Genomic DNA, 18,964 nt, shown 5'->3' with positions numbered 1-18,964 from the left:
TTCTTTGTTGTTCTTGTATATTATTTCTTTAAAGGAAACAAAAGTTAACCCCATGCTGGACTTGGCAGTTGAATATTAACCTGTAGTTGCCTGTAGAGAAGAACAATCGAGAAACAACTGCATTTGTCGATCAACGGCAAACTCTACATGTTTGGCCTGCAGAATGCATCGACCACATTTCAGTGACTCGTGGACATTGCAATAAAAGGCACACAAGAAATGTTATTACAAATGTATGTAAATGAGTGGATGACTGTCGTGACGTCAATACACAATACACTGAATGGGTATAAATTGACAAAAGCAAGTAGCAAACTGAGAAGTATACTTGCTATATTAGATGAGTAAAAACAGTATTCTGCATTCTTGAATTAGAGAACGATTGTTAATTTTTTTTTTTTTTACTGTATTATATGAATCTTAACATTTTGTTTATTGCTAATCATTAAAACTTATTGTTATTATTAATCTCTTTGGTATAATAATTACTACTAGGACATCATGCAACTTTATTGTATCATGATAGAATTGAGGTAGAGCCAGAAAAAAGAGATAATCCTTGTACTGCTTTCACAGAGGTGATCCTTGCACTTCCACTACGGAGGAGCTAATTCAAGAAAAAAGCAATCACCAATAATCAGTTGCTTTGTTCTTGTGTTTTGTTCATTTTTTACACCTGTTATCCATTAGCATGTGCGATGCTTTCCCCCTAAATACTGTCAGGAACACTAAATTGTGTCGGGGAGCACGGACATTATCCCTTTGGCCTCACTATTTCGAAAACAAAGTCACGGATCTCCATTTTTTATTACATTTTTGGTTTCCTGACTCCAATTCATGGAAAATGCAAAGTTTTATCAAAATTGGCCCATCAAATTTGAGAACAGAAGTCTGTAAACCACGTAGAAGAGGCTTCACTAATGCTCTGCCTCAATTATTATCAATATTGTTTTTGGTACCACAATTTTTTAAACTAGTAATCCAGAATGGTTAGATCAGTCTCTCTACAGACCCTGAAGTAAGGTGTAGTTTAGGGGGGCACATTAGTAGCTGCTCATAGTAAAAAAACCTTACAGATTTACATCCCCACAACATCTGTACTTATTCACAGGTATAATGGCATATACTTACAGTCATACTGCTGTTAAATAGAATGACTCTTTAACAGTATTTAATCACTCTTAGACTATTAAACAAGCATTACTAACACCAAGTTTATCAATTACTATTTTAAGCCAATACACCGCCAACTGCCGCAAATAATCGGGCTAACTAAATTTACGGCAGTCGGCGATGTTTTGGCTTAATGTTATCGGGTTTAGTACGATGTTTATTTGTAATTACTATTTTGTTCTATTACACATAACTCTATCACTTTTTATATCTAAGTTGCCATCAATCAAATATTCTTTCGAAGTAGACTTAACTAGACATAATGTAAAGATTCCAGTTAGCATTGCATTGGGTAACCACAATAATTTGCTAGTTTGCCAGATTGCCAATTTGGTAATATAACACAGGGATATTAGACAAAAAATGAGATAAGTGAAAGATGTAAACAATCTACTGATTACACTACATGACAAAGATAAGAACCAGTTTTAGGGGTATAAATCCATAACTTTTCTTGCAACTTTCTTAAAATTCACAAAGGTACCACTTTTCCCAATTCATTCACATTAATACAGGTTCTGCGGCAAAACCCGGCGGCTTAACGGAAAGCTCCTTAGGAGCATTTTTTGCCAATTGTCGAAAGCTTTTGACAAAGCAACCGAAGTAGTTTTGTAATTTAAAAACTGTGGAAAAATTTCTTCAAAGAAAACCATATCAATCAATAAAGTAGTCCTAACGAAAACAAAATAATGATTGCAAACCAATCAATCGTAATGCCCATTTTTGTTTATTAGCATCGGTAGAATGCCGATCTTCTAAAAGCAAGAAAAGCTTCCTGTCACGAATACCGCTATTAGAAGGATGAGCTATTCCAAAACTTAAAAACGTCAAGGAGATAGATTCATTACATTACTTTTAAGTAATTTAAAGTTTAACTCGGTCAAATGTTATTTATTACTAGTGTGTACATTTTTTTAATACATCGGTCAACATTCAAAACTTTGTTAAATCCCTTGTTTTTACTTCTGTCACCTGAAAGATCTGCTTAATATTTAATACAGCTTAACGATGTACTAAAACACAACTCTATGATACAGCTGTTTCCACATTTAGAATATTTAACAACTGTATAAATGAAATAAATTACTGTTTGTAAACTGTATTTTTGACAAATGTCTGTGCTAATAATTTGCATAAAAACACACACGTAGTTATATATTTTAAACAAGAGATGATTCACCATCTATTTTTAAGTTTGCAATAATTTTTATTCATGATTTCGAAATTACATTCTTAAAATCATCATAAAATACATAAAATTTGAAATAAAAATTTAAAACTTTCATCTGTAACTTTATATATTATTCAATGTCTTATTTGAAGAAGATTGGTTAACAAAATACTGTAGTAATACATAACAAAATAAGCTTACGTACGTGTATGACACGATATAATGCATTAAATTCCGCTCTCGAGAGTAGTCGAGAGGAATATATTTCGAGACCTAACTATACAGGAAAATATCCGAGAAGAGAATGACAATACATATACATTGACGATAAAAAATGCTTTTAAAAGATTAGTCAGAGGGCACTTTATTTTACGAATTGCCAAGAGTTTACATAGGCTTTACATTTTATAAATTCTCTTTAGAATAGGAGGGCACTGGGAGGGAAATTTGTCTCCACTCTTTGCCTGTATAAAAAGCTTTTTGCTGTTAAAATCAGATATCCGATACAAATAAAACTCACAACATACGGAGTATTTAAATATGTAAAATTATATATATATATACAAACACATAATTTATCAATCTTTCTAAAATAATATATTGCATATCTTTACATACAATGTTAAGAGCTAGAGATCAATTCTCTCACAAAAAAATAAAGAAATATTTAAATGCCAGAGTATTCTATACTCTCCGGGGTCTTTTTTCTTAAAAAAAAAAAAGGAAGAAATATTACACGCTTTGCAAGCTTGGCATTTTATAAGAATAATAATTTATTATTTTAAAAACAAAACTATAATCTTGACAAACCTCGAGTGGGCACAAATAATCATTATTTAGAACAACTAGTAAACATTTACAGTGTTAACGTAAATCATATTCTAAGAGGTCATCTTTTTTAGAATCAAAAATTATGTATTATATTTTGTAATTTTGTAGGGTAGAGCATAATAAACTGACAATACTAAAATGTAATTAGCTACAATTGAAAAACAGGATAAGAAACAGAAAGGAAAACTTTACAGAGCTGTGAAAGCATCATTTTATCTAAGATTAACTTCCAATTTTTGATAAACTAATCACACCTTTCTTGCTTTACTAAAGTATAAAAACTGTTCTTAATAGTTTTTCAGTACTTTCAAGCTTTGTCAACTCATCTTTCGAAGTTTACGCCTATTTCGTAAACCTTTAATGATGGGTGACAATGCTAAAAACCGCTAGGTGCCGAAACCATGTCTTCCTTTTCTTGTTTTGTTTGGTGTCACGACTTGGTGAATTTATAGACACTTGGCAAATTCATCTATTTAATCCATAATCTTCACAGAGACTGAAGAGGGCTTTCACCCCCTCTTCAGTCTGTTACGTAATATACGTATGTTGTATCCGGTGGCATCTGTCCGGCACCTTCCACACTACATCTTCCCACTTACTTTCCCTTCCCTACTAGGAAAATACTAGGAAACTATTACAATTAACGTTTGTGTTCCTATAAAGCGAAAATTATGATTACACTCTTACTTTCCTGCACAAAATTCTATTAAACAGAAGCACAAATATAATTCCTTGGCTTTTCGGTCAAGAAATTACATTCTGGAACTCACCGGTTAGAATTTATTACTTATCACGTAACGTTAACAGGTCGTAACAGAAGAACAAAAATTCTCTGGGTAAATTTTAAAATATTTTAAAAATTCAAGAAATTATGATTATGTTATTTATTTATTAAATTGTAAATAATTTTTGCCACAGCTTCACTTGCTTCAGCAATAAGAAGAAAAGATCTTTCGCAGTTTCCATCATTAAGTAAAATAAATTTGGTAACTCACGCCAAGTTTTAACTGGGTTCTGGTAGAGAAACTTCACTGACTTCGGCGTTAAACTATTTCTTTTTTATTATCACAAGCACTTTTGACGAGTTTATTATCGTCGTCTTCAGGTGAAACAAATTATTTTAAAAAAAAACATTCTGCACGTTCGTTTTTTAAAAATTATTCGTTTCACCTGAAGACGACGATAATAAACTCGTCGAAAGTGCTTGTGATAATAAAAAAGAAATAGTTTAACGCCGAAATCAGTGAAGTTTCTTTACCAGAACCCAGTTAAAACTTGGCGTGAGTTACCAAATTTATTTTACTTGATGATGGAAACTGCGAAAGAGCTTTTCTTCTTATTATTAAATTGTATAATTAATAACTTCTAATATATAAAACAAATATTTAACTTATGTAATATTTGAATTTTCAACTATACATAAAGATTCTTGGTACTATTTTTCCCTTCGAGTAATTGTCCTCGGCAATACAATCACTATTTTATCAACGACAAATTTGTAAATATTCTATTTGTCATCATCGCTATGAAAAATTTTGATTTAGGTCTTAAAATCTGTTTCATTTAAGCAAAAGATATTTTAAATCTCTCCATGAAATGAGGAATATAAGTCATACTTTTCAGCCAACTTAGATCCCTGTTTACAAAATTTATATTCAAAAGCCTAGGAGGACTTTATATTGGTAGCGGCTCCTATTTAGGTGTTAGATACTAAAGAAACACCGATAAGACATATTTTCAGAGTAAGGATGGAAAATGTCATATTTTTCTTACACTACAATAATGGAATATACACTATAGCAGGGGTGGCGAACCTTTCTGAGCCCGTGTGCCATATAGTAAGTACACTTAGCTTTAAAGATGTTTATGTGTGCCAAAATTTTAGACTTTGAATAAGGATATCTAAAGAAATTAAACGAATATGCTTTAATTAGAATAAATGTACAAAAAGCTTATTTTAAAAAGGATGATTGAAAAAGACAAATGATCAATCGAAATCGTATGATACGTTACGTGCCGGATGATTTCTCTATACGTGCCATAGGTTCGCCATCCATGCACTATAGTAATAAATAATAACTATTTTAATTTTTACTAGCTAAAAACTTCTCCAGTTGATTACTTTTCATTTGATTAAAGCTTTCTTACGGGTATTCTTTTGCAAAATTTAATTAATTTTGTAAATTTGATAAATACGACATGATCTAAACAACCGACGCTTCCATATTTTGACAAATATGGCACAAATTGTTTGCGCGCCCTATTTTCACATCGAAAGACTATCTTGTACGAGAAAACCTAATCGTCCGACGAAAAATGTGTCCTAATTTTAAAAACCGCAACAAAATATCTTGCTTTTTGAAGACAAAATGTCACATCTATAATGGATAAATTTTAATGCAATTTAAAATTTAGAAATAGAGATTCGTGAATGTTTAAAATGAAACTTTATGTCAAAATTCATTTCTAAATCACAGAAATGTATCTGGTTTAAAGAATATAATTTTGTGAAGTAGACAAACAAGAAAATTTATGAGTAAAAGAGATCTGATGTAAGTCCTTGGCATGCAACCAACCAACACCAGCGAGTAAATTGTTTTTTAACGACAATAATCGGGGGCAACAAAGTAAATGGAGATGCATCCCTTCGCCCAATTAAAATAAGTACTCGAATTTTTTCCGACAAAAATTCGACGCGTCGACAAAGTCGACCGGGCCAATAAATATCCGCAACAGATAATGTTTGCATCACTTTTAGTTAGAAAATGTTGATCGACTGGTAAGAAAATCAATAAGAGAATGCATTGCCACATAAACCCTGACATACAAAACAACAACTACAATTGGGCTGTCAACAAACAACAAGTTAATGATGCAAAATATGTGAAATAACATTTTAATCAATTGAGCGAGGTAAAATTTCACTTATAACTTTCTGTTATAAACAACAGCATTTGACTTATTCTTTTTTTCTTTTCATTCTCATACACACAAGTAGGATAAGTATCGAATATGTCAGAGAAGTAAATACGCCATTTAATCAATTCTATGTCCGCTACTTACACATTCTACTATTTTCATTTTTATGAACAAAATAAAATACCATTATTTATTTTTTTAAAAACTGGGTGTTAAAAAAATTATTTGCCATTTGGCACAAAATGGAGAATGCATTTTCTACTTACAAAATGAAAAAAAAAAAAAAACCAAGAAAAATGAGCCAGAGTTTTTTCCTCCGGATAAATTTCCGAATTGCTGTAATGTACTTTTACTACAAGGGAATACAAGTGCAGAAAAATTAATTTTATGCTGTTTAAAAGTCCGAAACGATCCCTCGGACGGAACGGTTATAAACGCGACGTCGGACGGAAAAGACTTCTCGACTCTACGTCCTTTTCTTGAGATGGAAACGATTAAGAAAAGGAGCAGAAGCCGAGAGAAATATCGAAAATGCTTTATCGGACTTCTTCGTTTCTTTTATTCTTTGTTAGATAATATGTTTTTAAAGACTCGTTTTACTTTGTATTTTTATAATTCAAATCACTGTTTTACATTTATTATTTAATATAAAAATGAATAACGAACCTACTGGAACTGGTATAATAAAGAGAAAACAACACCTTTCTTAAATTCCAGTAGTTTTCTATACCAGATATGTTGATGACATATTCATCATATGGCATAATGATCGCAATACCCGTCGCTTTCTTGATGCAATCAACAGCAACCCCTACGGACTCACAGTGGAGTTGGACCAAGAGAGTGACTTTAGGGTTAACTTCTTGGACTTGACGATCACATGTAAGGATGGGGAGATACAGACAGATATCTTCAGGAAACCGGTATATCAACCTAGCATCATATCCAGAAACTCCGTGGATCCTGAACAGTTTAAGTTAGCGGCTTTACGAGCATGGATACAACGAGCTTACACACATTGCTCAAGTATTTGCGACACGTACAAGGAGTTGGAGTACGTAAGAAGCGTAGCAACACAGTTTGGCTATCAGAGAAGGGTAGTGAACCGTCTAATTACGGATATACAGAGACGTAAACATCAACAACACAGAACTGAGCAGAAAAAAACAGTGGTCATGGACTATATTCCGTTTATTAAAAGTATTGTTAAGAAGGTATCCAAAGAAAGGAACTTACGCATAATATATAGGCGCAACCCGACAGTATACCGTCTGTTAAGGAATGATAAGAGGAAAGAGAAACCAAATGAGCTAACAGGAGTGTACTCAATTCCAATCAGGGACCAACGTTTTAAATCCGATCTAGTGTACATTGGGGCCACCTTGCGTGGTTTACAGCAAATATAAAAGAGCATAAGCAATCAGTTAAGTGGACAGTTGACAGCACAGTCCTAGCAGCATTTGCTAAGCAACAGGAGATCACGGTACACTGGGATAGTGCTTCCATCATAAAAGCCACTAGATCTAAACAGGCCGTTAGACATTTGGAGAAATTAGAAATATATAGGGCACAATTAACATCCCATTGCATCAACCACAGGGACGCAGATGGGCTATCGTCTGCTTGGAAATCATTCATTGGATAACGTAAGATTGTGATATTATATATAGTTTGTCAAGAATCTGCATTTTTTTGTCAAGAATTTGCATTTTTTACCGTTTATCGATACATCGTTTTTGCATAGTCTGCGCAATCACGAGAATTCTTTCCATTCTCGTGATTTTGTAAATTTGAATTTGGTTCTTTCTTTTTGTTTTTTTGTTCGAGTAACTGAAGAAGACTGATGAAATCAGTTGAAAACGTTTTTATATAGTTAAACTTTTGCTGGAATTTAAGAAAGGTGTTGTTTTCTCTTTATTATTTAATATGTAAATTGATATGCTCAAAATTTAATTTTTATAGTATCAGAAAGCCTACTTCAGTTAACCTATTTTAAAAAAAATTAAAAATCAAATCAACAAAATGTAAGTTTAGATACGGATAAGTTAGTTTAATTTGTTCGAAACTATGGCTTAATTATTAATCATAAACGTATTTTCTCCAGGAAATGGTGTCTCACCAGATTCGCATCTTGTATCCAAGCAAATGCGAAACAAAGTTTTAGCAAAGTTGGTACACCACTAGAAACTAAAAAATGCAATTAAGCAAAGGGGAAAACCTCACAAAACCAATACAAATTGCTTTATTAGAAATTATACTGACACATTTCACAATTTGTTTGAAAATAATCAGCTCTAAGCAAACACAACTGAGAAAATTCCGATCGAGCTTCTCATCCTGGAACTACGTACAGCGAAATATTTTCGTCGGGGCTTCGAAGTGTTTATAATTAATTCATTTTCCTCAAACGAAAGTAGCAGCAGCATCCCTCCTTTACAACAACTTTATTCTTAATTTCTAGTAAATTTCAAAATTCTCTAACACATGTACACAAAAAACAGTGGCTAACATCCAGTTAAAGTTTTCCTAATAATTTTTAAAACGTTTTTTCGTCATTAACGGGGCTTTCCGGGGGGGGGGAAATTCGACTTTCCACCCACATCCGAAGTGCGTAATCGGTAAAATTTTCGAACAAGAGAGACACATTTTACGCAATTAATCATGCAAAACTAAATTTGTTGCGAGATGTGGCAGCGGGAGCATCATTTTTCCGTAGTCAGACGGGAATTAAAACTTTCAGGCAGGGGTAGAAACCATTTCGAATCGGTCCACCGACCCACCTCCCAGCAGAATCGCAGCTGATAAAACAATAACAAATTAAGGAAAGGTGGAGGAGGAGGAGGAGTAGGAGAGGGGGAGGGGGAAGAAAAAAATGGAAGTTGGAAAAGCGCACGAGTGAGACTCGCAGGAAACACGAGCAACACGGAAATTCGATATTTACGGGATTTACGGGAGGGGAAAATACCGGTAGAAGATAATTAAGGAGGCGCGAGCCGAGCGTATCCCGTTATTACAGGTTGAAAGATAACCCAGACCCTTTAGAACTACGCACGTGGCTAGAAAGGAACATCAATCTCGCCATCCCGACTCCATCTTTAAAAAAATACGGCAAAGTGAGTTGCGTAACTATCTCGGCCGTTACGAGTTTTTATTAAAATAACTTTTAGATTATTAATTAATCATAATAAATTAAATTGTGTGTCGCGCCATCTGTTATAAAAGTTTGTTATAAAAAAAACTAATATTTTTACTTATTATAAAACGACAAAAACCTTAATTTTGAAGGTAGGGACGAGTTTTATAACAAAAAAAAAGCGTGTTATTAACGAGTAAAACCGTCGTTAAGTCTGACACTACTGGAGATACACGCGACCCCCTTTATCTCCCCACCCCCTCGACCTTTAACCGCCGAAATTTAATATCGTCATTGACCCTCATATACAAGTTACCATGCCAAACTTTGTTACTTAACCTTAATCCTGAGATATTAAGCGTAATAATGCCCACACACACGTAGTTTCGCCTTTCCTTTTACTTTTTTGGATTCAGGGGGTCTCAAAACGTGGAGATTTGCAAACAAACTCGGAGGGTCAAATTTGACACGATTCCCACACTTTCCCTTGTTATGTATACATAACAGCTGGGAAAGTAAAATTCGCTTTTAACCGCGTAACGACTTAACACACACACACGTAGCCTATATTCCGGTCCCCTATCGATTGGAGAGGATTAAAACCTTACGTTACGTCCGTTACGCGTAATGTCTTTCATCAGAGATCCGAAGTATTAGTAATTCTATCAAGTATTTAATACTTAACCCGGTTCTTGTTACTACAGTTATAGGAATCACTCCGTAACTGTTTTGGACTATTAAATAAACTCAAATGTTAGTTTATTGTCAGATGGAACGATGAAACAAAGCTAACTTTTTCCTTTGCGCTTTCTTTTTCTGATGTTTACGCGCCGATAACGAGTCTTTTCCTTTCCCAGAGATGAGTGTTTCGTCACCGGTCCCAAACCACCGCGGTAGAAAGACACGAAGCACTGTTGCCATCCTAAAACCATCATTCTGGGAATGGAAATCGCGGTTTTTCCTATTCCGACCGCCTAACAATCGACACAAAAAGCGGGCCGGGCGCCCGTTCTATCCCCCCAAAGCCACCCGGAATCGTTAATGCCCCTTCGGAGGAAAAATGGGAGCCGACCGTAAAGCACGCGACACGACCGAAGGTGGAGGAGACGAGAGAAAAGGGAGTTTTAATGGACGAGTCGAACCACCTCCCTCACTTGTTGACGGATAAAAGGGGCGGAAATACGTCGATAAAGGTAAATGGTGGCTCTTACTTCCAACGGCAATTTGGGCACGCTCCCGTCGGCGCCGACACAATGTCACTTCCGGTTCCGTTCGATCGGCGGTTTATCTGACCGCGCAGACGTCACCTCCGGGACGGGATAAGGATGGGAAATCCATAAACGTCACACTTCGCGACGTCTTCCGGACCGGGTCGAACACGAAACGAGAAAACCCGTTTCGAAGGGGAGGACGGAGTGAGTCACCTCGCCATCCCCCACGGGGAGAAGAGGATTAGCAGAACGCGGGGAAGCTCCCGTCGGCGGTAACCCGTCCGAATCGGGTTTAAAACGCGCCCATTCCGGCTGGAGAATGAGAGAAACGGAGCGAGGGATGCACAAAACTCTATCCACATCGCGAAATCGTAACCGCGCTCCATTAAGCTTCGCAGTAAACAACGGCCACGCGCGTCTCCCCGACCGGAAACGGAAACTCTCCACGGGTTTCCGGATCCGGTGAGAGAAACTGTATTAAGAAAAAAAAAACTAATGATACTCACCCCGGCAACCCGAGGTAAGCGATGGTCGAAGGTAGAAGACATTCATTGACTGCCAGAGGAGGTCCAAGAGACGTCAAGGTCACCCAGTCCCGTCGTCATTCGGGAATCCGTCGACGGAGGCTAGAAGAAAAAATTAAAAAACAATACAAATTAGTAGACTGACACGTGATACGGGCTCCACGCGCTTCCATCCTACACCCGTTTCAGAACAGAAATAACCAAAAAATCTGTCGGGATACACGTCATTTCCGGTCACGTTTAAATTTCGGATGGACACCGAAAGGGTTGGAGTGTAAGTAAAAAGCGAAAAGCGCGTAAAAAAACTAAAGGGGGGAGGAAGCTACTAGAAACACACAAAAGATAAATGAAGGGTCCAATACGGAACAGATTTTCGAGAAAAGTTACCGATTTACCGGGGGAGAAGCGTTAGAACTAGGTAGAGTCGGGAGCGATTCTAGGAGCGAACTACCCAACAGGTAGCACCGGAAGACGAAGGGATGAGGAAACAGTCGAGCCGTTCATCTCCTGGTCGGGAGGACGACAGGGTGGAAACTCACCGGAAGCGGCCTGGGGCCGGAATCCCGGCGCATCCGCAACCGGGCAGATAGGGAAAATAAATCGATGAGGGCGCGCGCGGTCCTGTCGGGTCGCAACCACTCGGAAGAGGAGGGTTGCGGAGAAACCGCACGTGCTCCGCCACCCCCCCGGTCGGACCGCCGTCTCCCGATCGGAACGGATCGGGATCCAACAGGTGGAAGATGAGGAAGGAGAAGGGAAGCGAGGGAGTTCGTTCCGTTGGCCGTTTCCTCCCCAGTGCCAAACTGCCGAACTGACAAAATTTCGAGCGGACCTAAGCCCGACGGCGCCAACTTCCATCGATCGGTGCTCCGGAAGGGGAGATACGAGACCGGAAGTAGACGCGGAGTACGACACGCGCTCGGATCCTCCTCCGTCTTTGACGGACGGTAAGTTTTAACCTTTCGACTAGAAAGCAGAGCTCGAAGTACATCGAGTATAAGAGAAAAGTCAAAGGTTAACCGTGAAGGGTGGAATTACGTCCTACTACGTCACTTCTTCCATTTCGAGGTGGATCCACTCCGCAAAATGTAGCAAAAACTGCAGAATTCGAAGAGAATCTCGACTCTGTTTCCTTGACAGAAGATCCAATTTAGGAGGGAAGCGGGAAATTTCCCGCTTTCTACTTCGAAAAGGGTTCTTCTGTGTGTCCAAAGACCCCCTTATCTGTTCCCGTCACAGATAACCTCCGTCGAATTCCCTCAAATTTTATCGATAAGGCCCTAATGGACGGTAACCAGTCGATAGAGATATCGACCCTTCCATCTTCACTTATCGTTTCTTCTCTTCCGTCGCTTTCCGGGTGGGTTAAGACGGTCAATATCGCGCGCCCCTCGCTAAAAGAACCTCTAGGATTTCGGGGTGGCGGTCTCGATACGAACTCGTTCTCCGTCTCGTCTTCCACGAGGATCGGTTGCTTCCTCGGGCCTGACGTTGAAATAATTCGCACCCGGGAGACGTATGCGAAATTCGTACCCAGGTATCGGGTGTCGCCTTTTAAAACGGCATTTTTTTTCTATTATTATTTTTTTAAACTCGACGGGAAAGCAATCTGTCGAGGAGTAAGGGGATAGGCCGCAGGGAGGAGGGCGCTAATGGAAGCGCGTCGTCGGGCCGAGTAACCCGAGATGCCCTCTACCGGGGCGCTAATCCCGCCGGTTCCCCCTCCCCCCGGTGGTGCGCGTTGACGCGTCGCGCCGGCGCGCCCGTCTCCCATTAGCCGGCGGATTAAGAGAGGACGGGAAACGATGATGGATGGAAAGCGTCTTTTTATAATTTCCGACGCCCGACGGCGGTTTAATCCTCCTCCTGCCGGGACGGGGGACTAATGGAAGAGGGCGGGGGCCGCAACGGTCCCGGAAAAAGTCGAGAGGTAACGAATATTGATAACCGGCGCGCGCGCCGCCATCTCGCTTGGCTGCTTCCCCTTCCGACTCCCGGAACGGTAAACGCGAGGTAAACGAAACGTATAATCCCCGCCACCCCGCGGATTAACCCCCCTTCGACCGTCCTCCTATAACCCGTCCGTGCTCCTTCGTCGGGGTTACTTCCGGCTTTGCCACACTACACCCCATCAGTCCACGGGTATTAACGAAACGGAAAGCGAAAGTGCAGGACGCAGACGAAGACAGAAAAACACAAAGATTAACACCCAGATAAAACATCAACGTCACTTTCTGCTCTCGGCTACATTCACGGTAGAAAGTAGAAAGCCTGGCGCAGAAACCAGGTGTACAGTACACTACAAAACTTGTGTTTAGGCTCGAACCCGCGCCTTTCTTTACTGCATCAAGCGTTCTATCGAAAGATTCACCAAAGAACTGCATAAACTGTAAACTCGTGTCTGTGTATAGCATAAACCTACATAATTAATCATCTCGCGTGTGTAGGTGTAGAACGAGCATGTATCTAGAAACTGAGGACAGAAGACAGGCTTGCACGCCGGAAGAATTCATTGTCCGACTTTAAAATGCTCGGAGCACACTAACTTATAGTACAATCGAGACGTTACAATCGGGGAATTCTCGTCACAGATTACCTTTTCGCGTTCAATTTACGAGCCATCAAAGAGAAATTTGTCCGGAAATCTTCGAAACACACTCCAACGGCACGACTTTACTCGTCTTTCTCCTTGCAAAGAGTACACTTAACTGCCCTCTCCCTCGACGTATACACGCTACCTATTTAAACTTTATACGCCAAGACGGTTTACTAAACACCTCCCAACTCGAAAGGGGGGCAATCTATTATTTCTATATTTGTTGGCACACCGTATCTAGAAGACTTATCAACTATCGAAGAGAAGTCGATGGTTGTATCCGGCTTTTCACCTCGTCTAAAGTTCCGTCCCAAGCGATAGATATGGTGATGACAGCGCTGATATTGATACTGAATGCCTTCCCATTAGGGTGGATTTACTAGCGACTTTCTCGCTTTCGTCTGATCTTCCCGTTCTCGAGTCTTTCGATTTTCCGGCTATCGGGAGACTGTCCTCATCTTGGACTATCCGGGCTTCGAATGGTACAGACATTAAACCGAATTCTTCCGGATTTCTCCGCGTGCTCCCTACTTTATCATCACGTTTGATAGAAGGGAAGAGGTTTGATCACCTAAACGAATATCCTTCGTGAAGAACGTAGAATTTCTGTTCTAAACACCGATTATGAATGTCGTCTAGCACAGTGTTCCGCAACCTTTTACTACTCGCGGCACACGTATCACTCGACACGACTCAACACGGCACACCAAAATGTTATTCCCCTCAAAAACGAATAATATGATACTATTAATAGAATTTCGTAATGCCATAAACCTATTATTATTATTATTATGTTGGGTTTTGTGAGTTATACTCAGTTGACACCGATGGCTGTGTACTAAAGCAAGACAAAAATTAAATAAGTGTGTCAGTGTGTGTGTCTGTATTCAGGAATTTCCTAACAATATGACATGTATTCAATATAGTGGCCTTCTGTAGTGTGATGTATACGTTTCTATTCAATTTTAATGTTCCCAGGCTTTTGCGTAGCGTGTGTGGTATGACACCTGTAGAGGAGAGAACGACAGGTACAATAAGCACCCTATCCATCCTTCACAGATGCCTTATTTCCTGGGCAAGTTCTGTGTACTTGCTGATTTTTTTCAGTGCATGTGCTTTGTATATTGTGAGTGTTTGGAATGGATATGTCTATAATGTATGCGATTTTACTGTGTTTGTCAATGAGTGTGATGTCTGGTCTGTTGTGGTAAATTGTTTTGTGATTATGGCTCTGTCCTACGTCGTTTTCCAATACTGTCTGTTGAATGTAGGACTATTTATAGTATGGTTCGTGGATGTCTAATAATTTGTGTTTCTTTGCAAGCTCTTAATGCATTTGTTACTTGATTATGTCTATGTAAATAATCTGTCTGTGTCAAGAGCTTGCAACCAGAGGTGATGTGTTGTATAGTTTCTGGCATGATGTGACATTTTCTGCATGTGTCATTTGTGAGTGTTGCATCTTTGAGTATGTGTTTTCTGTAGTTTTTAGTATTTATGACCTGATCCTGTATGGCGATCATGAATCCTTCCGTCTCCCCAAAGAGGCATCCCCGAGTTAACCAGCTGTTTGACGCAGTTTTGTCAACAAAATCCTGGGCCAGATCATAAGGATGCCTGCCATGGAGTGCCTTTCTCACCCATAATTGCTTAATGGTGTCTCTGCTATTTATATGCTGTGTCGTGTCCATAGGTTGTGGGTATAAATTTAATGGTGTATTATTTGAGTTTGCTGGAGTTACTGCTTTATGTAACTGTGGTGTTTCTTGTTTTTTGTAGAAAAACTCTCGCAGTGTCTGTATTTGTTTGTAGTGGTTAACAACGATATGTCGATCAGGCCACATCTGCCATCTTTACGTAGAAGGGTTAATCTTTCTATGGCGAATTTAGGATGATGATGTTTATGCTTAGTAAGTGTTGTTCTTGTTTTTATTTGGAGTTGCTCAAGATCTGTGTGAGTCCAATGTATAACTCCAAAAGAATAAGTGAGTACTGGGACGACATATGTGTTTATTGTATTAACATCATCTTATTTCATCAGTGCTGCAGCAGAGAATGAAATACAAGCATAAGGACAGCAACTGTGATAAAAATATATAAATAAAACTTGAAATTAATAAAATATGTAAATATATGTAAAGTTTACGTCACACCTTTTACCTTGTGACGGCATACCGGTTGCGGAACATTGGTCTAGCACAGGAAACCATTTTAAGAGTTACGTGGTGTTAAAATTTGTTCGTTTGAACACATTTTACAACAGTTTAATACCGCTAAAAATCAATTTTTGTAAGAAAGAGAGGAACAGGAAATTACGTAATCGGAGAATCGTCGAAGAAGAATGCCAACCCACCTACAATTAATTCACCTAGAAAAGTTTTCATCAAACGAGACGAAAGTAAAGATAAGTGTGATGTAAGAATGGAAAGGGGGGAGGGAAAAAAGGAAACCGGTAGTTTTCGAGATAATACCGAATTTTCTACGTTAAAACCCAGCCGATAAAGTAGAAATCCATGTTCTAGACGACACGGAAAAAAGAAAAAAGAATGCGATTATGGGAGGAAGAGGAAGGAAACGGAACAAAGGATGCCAAAGGACAGATAAGAGAAACTAATTCCACCGTCTGCGGATCGTAGTCTTACACAGATTAACATTAATTTCATTACTTGTCAAGGCGATATTTATCTGTGATTGATGCATTTAGTTGGGAGCATGGCCGCCTTTCATAATGATAAATGTTAATTTCATAGTCGGGCAAATTTCGTCTCTTCGCCCGTCCTATCCGAGTCCGAAGATAAGAACCAAACCAAGCATTCGTTTCCTGTCGAGAAGTGAGGAATTTCCGGTCCACCGGCTCGCGTTTAAGCCCCGAAGTGGTCGACTTCCATCCCGTATCGAAACGACAATCATCGATTTACTCTTCCCCCGTGTAAATTTTACGACTAATTGTCTACCTTCCATCTACGTCGCGAAGATTAACGAATTCGCCTCCCCTGTACGAATTCCAACAATCACGCTGAACACATACTTCTTCTGATGCTACTGTAAAATAGTGTGCATGTACACTTGAATTTTTGTTGTAACACACAATTTCATCGATTGATCGGCCAATCCAAACACTAAATAATTCGATTTCCAGGAAAATAAGCGGCCAGAATTTAAAACCTTCCAACAATTAAGCTTACCCACATTATATGGCTCTATACAAAACAGATTTTCTAGACTTCTTCGATTGTATCGACGTTCTCGACCCCACTTACTAACACCTTCGCCGGGAAAGAAGGAAAAAAAATTCGGTGTCTAATTTCTTCGCCTCTCTCTCTATCGATCTGAGGTAATGCTAGGTGCAGATTAATTTCCATTGGAAATTCCTAATTCCTGTTATTTGTCGTGGGGGTAGATTTTCGCTTCATTACGCGCCGATAACCCTTTAAAGTCGAAAAATGCCAGTTGATTCATGCCTTCCGTTTACTTATCTAATCGGTTTGTCGCTTGCCGACGGCAAGGACTCCTTCCCTATCTCTCCCTCCCCTCGTACACAAGGGAAGGACGATTAGAAAGCAGTTAAATCGCGTGTTCTCTAACCTCTATCGTACAGCACGCTTACAGTTTCGTCTGACGCTCGCTTCGCCCCCCATATAAGCGATCCGTTTGTGTTAATTAATGAAACGATAACAAACTTAGAGTGGTCCTTAAGTTAAGGTGCGTTAACCAGAAGTTTCGACCTTCGCGGAAATCAATTCTAAAGTATCGAACTTCGACTCGTAAGCGAACGAATGCTTCCGGAAAGCATTTTAAAACCCCAAAATATTGGAAATCTAAATCTAGTTTTTTTAGATCTTTACCACTTAACTTCGATCCATAGAGGCTTAGGAAACGGAAATGGCTTTATCGAATGATACAGAATACATTTTCGATTATTTACACTACCAAATTCCGTATTCGGATCGGCCTGACTGTACCTATACGTTCACCTGAGGATTCGGAAGAACAGATTTATGCGGTTATCCTCCCCATGGTTAAATACGGCATCGCATAAGAAAAACATGCTATAAATATAGATAAAGCAAAAGGAAGTCAAACATTCGATATTACTAGAGCAACATCTAGCGGGGGTACACGCCGGCGAATTATTGACCAACAGCGGGTTAACTCCATCAGTTTGGATGCAGGATTAAGAGGTAATGGTCAGAGTCGTGACTAGGCAATCTACTACGATACAGGTGGTTTAATTAACGATCTGCAATGGCATTAAAGACAAATCATTAGAGAAGGATTCGATATTTTCTATCTGGGAAAATGGAGCTGCTGTAACCAATCATCCGTGTCTCGAGTCTATACGAAAGCCGGCGACTGCTCCAGTTGCGACCTAAATTAATTTTAGTTGCTTCTCATCCACAAAATCGGTCAAACGCGATAAAAATGTGGATTGGCCACCCTATGTACAGTACTGTAGCACTAAAGAATTTACGTAGCTGCAATTGTCGTATAAAATCAATGCAACAGTGACGATTCTATAACAAAGTGCTTACGGTTAAAAACTGTAGGGTGGCCCAAAAATTAATTAAAACTGGACTTTCTCTTCCCGATGTAACCGTAAATAGGAGCACAAACACCCGACTACAGAAAAAGGCGTTTTTTCTATGGCAAAATTGACGAAAACGCGTATTTAAACGAAAAAATTTAACCGACTTTTCGGTCGACACAGGAATCCTTCTTTACAAATGTGGCTTAAGTTATAAAATTTTTGCCATTCTACACGTGTGTTCACGTCTGGCACGTGTTAACGATCGCTGGAAGGGAAAAAAAATCGGTTGGGAAGCAGCGATATCGAGGGAAATTCTTGTATCGGTGCCACAAAAAAAAATTCATAATTCGTAGTAGTAGTACACCGCATTAGCAAGCGAGTGTTTTTGATTAGAATGAAATCGTTGGAGCGTATCAACTAAGTAGACGAGCTACAAACGAGATAAAATTCGTATCAACTGATGAGTAGTTTGGAGAAAAGCCAAATGATAAAGAATAGAAACAGTTTGTTAAAAGTAAAAGATGTCGTCGTCGTCATTTTTTAAAAATAAATATCACTTAATTCGACCAATTTCCTAAACTTCCGTTCGAGAATTGATCGCGTATGTTGCTTAATTCTCCTAACATTTTCAAATAATTCCGAAACTTCTGAATTACGTGGAGGTGTAGGAAGCAAGACTTTGGGTTTTTGAATTCGAACACAATTACGAAAACACAAGAAACCACTTCCGAAGGAAACGAGTTCGAATGGATTTCCCAAATTTTCAACTTTTTCTCCATTTGTTTTCGTTCCTTTGTTTGTTTACAGTAGTGTATAACGTAAACAAGTAATCTGTTTAAGGCCTTTCAGTCTACCAAGAATGGATTTGTATTAATTTT

The 18,964-nt window shown here is 38.7% G+C and overlaps 2 protein-coding genes across 5 annotated transcripts in view; both read right to left on the bottom strand.

The window, feature by feature from the left end:
* Positions 1-18,964, bottom strand: part of Ptpmeg (protein tyrosine phosphatase Meg) — an 85,041-nt gene that overhangs the window by 42,493 nt on the left and 23,584 nt on the right. For 3 of the 4 annotated variants that reach the window (XM_067262815.1, XM_067262818.1, XM_067262817.1), the window contains exon 2: positions 10,945-11,064. The gene's annotated coding sequence lies outside the window, so the exon portion shown is untranslated. Of the gene's footprint in view, positions 1-10,944; positions 11,065-11,501; positions 11,679-18,964 lie in introns of those variants that run through there. The other variant, XM_067262816.1, reaches the window with a different exon arrangement.
* Positions 1-18,964, bottom strand: part of LOC136968785 (bifunctional 3'-5' exonuclease/ATP-dependent helicase WRN-like) — a 122,056-nt gene that overhangs the window by 97,727 nt on the left and 5,365 nt on the right.

This window comes from Centruroides vittatus, unplaced genomic scaffold (genome assembly GCF_030686945.1).
Source record: "Centruroides vittatus isolate TY-2023 unplaced genomic scaffold, ASM3068694v2 contig_157, whole genome shotgun sequence".
Lineage (NCBI taxonomy): Eukaryota > Metazoa > Arthropoda > Arachnida > Scorpiones > Buthidae > Centruroides > Centruroides vittatus.
The sequence above is the reverse complement of the archived record's forward strand: the minus strand, read 5'-3'. Positions and strand labels throughout refer to the sequence as shown.